Genomic DNA, 4431 nt, shown 5'->3' on the forward strand with positions numbered 1-4431 from the left:
TGGTGAAGAAAAGGATGGGAAGAAAAGGATGGGAAGAAAAGGATGGTGAAGAAAAGGATGGTGAAAAGACCACTAAATTTTGAAATTAGTTCTCAGCTTGCATGGAAGCCAGTGTGCTAGGTAGGAATTAAATCCATGTTTTGTTTCTATCTTTACATGAATAAGTGACTGAAAACAGCCCTCTGAGAGATGTATATAGCACAGTTGGGAGAGTACTTGCCTAGGATGCAAGGAGCCCTAATCACCTGCTTGGGCTACAAAAGCAGGCGAAGGAACACATATCTGTGATTTCAACATTTAGGAGCCAGAGGCAGGAGGATCAGAAGTTCAAAGTCATCCTTGGCTGCACGGTGAGTCTGAAGTCAGTTTGAGCTACATGAGACCCTGTCTTTAAAAAAGAAATATTTGTGGATATTCTTATTTCCTTTATGTTTGTTTTTCAAGACAGGGTCTCACTATGTAGCTCTGGCTTTCCAGGAACTCACTTCATAAACCGGACTGACTTTCTTGCTTCTACTTCCCAAGTGCTGGGGTTAAAAGTATATGTCACTATGTCTGTCTGTTATTCCTAAAGGGAACCTCTAATTCTTCAATTTCTCTATAAGTTTTGTTAGTGAACTTGCTTGTTTGTTTAAAAATCCCTCCAAAACTAGACTGGCCATGTCTTTAATCCCAGCACCAGAGAACCAGAGGTAAGAGGATCTCTGTAAATTCAAGGCCAGCATGGCTTACAGAGCAAGTTCCAAGACAGTAAGGGCTACGCGCAGAAATCCTGTCTCAAAAAAAAAACAAAGACAAAACCAAAAACCTTCCAAACTACCTTGGACTCCTTTTGGCATTTATTTTAAAAGTTGAATTCCTCAAGTCACAATGTTTCCCTTTAAAGATTCTTTGCACCTCAGCATTCAGGAGGAGGAGGCGGCGGAAGATGTCTGCAAGTGCCAGGCCAGCCTGGTCTACATAGTGAATTTCAGGCTAGCCAGGGCTATGGAGAGAAACCCAGTTTCAAAATAAAAAAAAAAAAAATTAAAAATTAAAAAACAAATCAATTAAAGATCCTTTTGCCTAAGCTCCATGGGATACTAAAGCTGTCCACCTGGGACATTTGCCTTTTAAAGGACCTATTGCCAGTTCCTAGTTTGAGGCAGGGGTGATAATGCTCGTACCTTTCGGAAATCTCACCCCTCATTTCGAATTCATGGGAGGAATTACTTTGCCAAAGAAAATGAGGCCCAGGTTTCTCTATTGTCTGCTCTGTTTTTCTCCTTGGAACAATTATAAAGTGAATGCCTGGTGCGACCCCATGGAGAATTGCAAAGTTGGGTCTCCGCTGGATGCTGTGAACCTGGCTGGGGGGTTAACTTGAGAAGTGTTACCTGAGAAAAGTTTTCTAAAACACTTTCCTCTTCTGAGATACAGAGGAGCCCGTTCAATCATTCCATCAGGAAGGCCCTCGCTATTTAATAAGCACCTACTCTGTGCTGGGAACAGAGAGCAGCTATTTAATAAGCACCTACTCTGTGCTGGGAACAAAGGGGATGGTGACTCCTTCTGTGACTTTGTGTCTAAGGTATATTGTTTGTTTGTTTCCTTTTTCTTTTTTTTTTTTTTTTTAAACAGGGGATTAAACCTGGGGTCTCTTGCATGCTAGACAAGTGTTTAGCATTGAAGAGCCACCCAAAAACACTGCAAAGGAGAAGAAATCCAGGGAGTGAGTGGCTGTTGGCAAGTTTTATGGGCTGTACAGTCAGTGAGGGGAAGGAGAGGAAAGGGTGGGTCTGACAGGAGTGGAGGTGGGTGAGAGGGATGTACGGGGCCTGCCATTCCTTAACTGCCCAACTAGTCCTCGTCTAGAATATTCTTCTCGGCCCAACCTAAGCAGGGTTATTTGCAGGCTGTGATGTGAACGTCAGGAAGCTTGGAGGAAGTAGTCCGGAACAGGCAGGCAGTCTGGACCCAGAACTGAGTGGGAAGTAGACTCGGTGGCCAAGGGGCAACAGTGAGGTCCAAGGCCTGCCATGATGTCTGTACTCAGAGAGGGAAAGCCACAAGCTTCCCTGGGTCCTTCACTGGCTCCCAGAGGGGATGAGGATGAACTTGGCTGCTGCCGTTTGCTTTGCCCCGTTCCTTCCCTCTTGGGGATCAAGAGTGTGCTTCTAAGAAGTTTCAGGGATGCTAACTGGTTTGGCTGAAGGCAGTGGGGTGTATGAAGGGAGATTGGTCATGAAGGAGAGATTCGGGAGACAGGTGTTTACTAAGTGCCTAATTTGAAGTAGAGGTGGTGCTTGATCTTGGGTAAGCAAATAGGGTGGCTGACTTAAAAGTCACATCAGGGGGCTGAAGTGTTGGCTTAGTAAGTGTGAGACCCTGGGCTCCAGACCCCAGCACCGACACTACCACCAACAAACTAATGAACCCTCCTTAGTCTAGTCAGTACCAGTCAAGAAAACAGACAGTGGTCCATGGGGGCCTGTAGGGGGTTTAAATGAAAGAACTAGAGCAAGAGGCAGGAGTATTCCTGTGGAAAATGAAAAGTGTGGAGTGTGCTTGGCCTGTGAAGGCGCCGTCTAAGGACACATCAAGCCCGAGCACTTTACAATGGATTTCCTTCTCTTACCAAGGCTGGGAGAACCCCTGCTGTCCTTGAAAATGGGCCTCACTTTCATTATTATTCCAATTAAAGTTGGGATGGGCTCTAACTTCTCAGCTTGGTACACAAGGTGGGGGAGGGGGGTTGCAAGGGGGGTAGGGGATCGAGCTAGTATTGTTCCAGCTCTCCCACCATGCCAGCTGTGGCTCTCAGGCAAACCTTCTCCCCTAGTTCAGCCTTAGTTGTCTCAACTGTAAAACAAGGCTCTTCATACTTGAGGCAGTATGAATGAAGACCCTGAGTAAAACTGGGCTAGCCTTGAAAGCCAGGTGCCCAGGGGACAGGGATAGAAAGAACTAGGAGAATGTTCATTGGAGCAGAAAAACATTTCCACTAAAGTTCTCACTAATTATGTTGTTTATTTGTGCGTGGATGTCTGGGTGTGTCCTCCTGCTACAACGCGTGTGGAGATTAGAGGACATCTTCTGGAGTCACTCTTTCTACCATGGGGTTCCTGGGAATTGAACTCTGGTCATTAGGTTTGGTGGCAAGCGCCTTTACCTCACCACATTTTGAAACAAAGTCCTCTCTATCCCATACTGCCCTCCATCTCCACAGCTGAGGATGATCTCAAATTATTTTTAATTAATTTACTTTCACTCATATGCACATGTATGTTACTCTGTCAGTTTATGTGCACCATATGTATGCAGGACCTGGAGTTACAAGCAGTTGTGAGCTGTATGACAGGGGTGTTAGGGAACTGAACCAGGGTTCTCTCTGAAGAGTGAACAGTGCTTTTAATTGATGAGCCATCTTAACAGCCCAACCTAAAATATTATATATATATATATGAAACAGGCTTTTTCGTTCCCCAGACACTCAGGCTGTCCTGGAATTCACTCTGTGGATCAGGTTGTCCTAGAACTTAGAGATCTACTACCTGCTTTGGCTTCCTGAGTGCTGGAATTAAAGGCATGTGCCACCATTCCAGGTCACTTTGAAGTTTTGATCCTCTTGTCTCTCATCTCTCTCAAGAGTGCTGGAATGACTGTCATGGGCTCTTATGTCCTGTTTTATTCCACTATGAGACTATGGTTGGTTATTATTTATTTATTTATTTATTTATTTATTTATGTGCATTCGTGTTTTGTCTGCTTGTATATGTGAGGGTGTTAGATCTTGGAGTTATAGACACTTGTGAGCTGCTATGTGGTACTGGGATTAGAACCTGGGTCCCCTGTAACTAGGCAGTGCTCTTAACCACTGAGCCATCTCTCCAGCCCCCATACACTATGGTTTTATATAACAACACTTTAATGAATTTTCAATGAGCTAAGCACTGTGTATTTAATAATAGAATTGTTCAGCAAACTTTGAAGTAGCTAAAGTTATCTTTTCTGTTTTAAAGATGATAGATGCCTATAGAATCTAGGCTTAGGTACTCATTAAAATACTCACCCCACAGTGAGGAGCAGTATATGCATATATGTATGTATATATGTATATATGATATATATATGTATATATGTATATATGATATATATACATATATACCATATATATATATATATAGTGTATATATATATATATATATATATATATATATATATATATATATATATCTCACTTTGTCAAAAACTTCCCAGTAAGGCGGCTGGGGTTGTGGCTCAGTGGTAGAGTGGTAGAGTGGCTAGCATGTATAAATTCTGAGTTTAGCTCCCAGTACTGCTAAATTAACTAATTAATAATAAGTTAAGCCAGGTGTGGTGGTGCACATCATCTTTAATTACAACACTGTTGGGCAGAGGCAGAGGCAGAGGCAGAGGCAGAGGCAGAGG

This window comes from Mus pahari, chromosome 3 (assembly GCF_900095145.1).
Source record: "Mus pahari chromosome 3, PAHARI_EIJ_v1.1, whole genome shotgun sequence".
Lineage (NCBI taxonomy): Eukaryota > Metazoa > Chordata > Mammalia > Rodentia > Muridae > Mus > Mus pahari.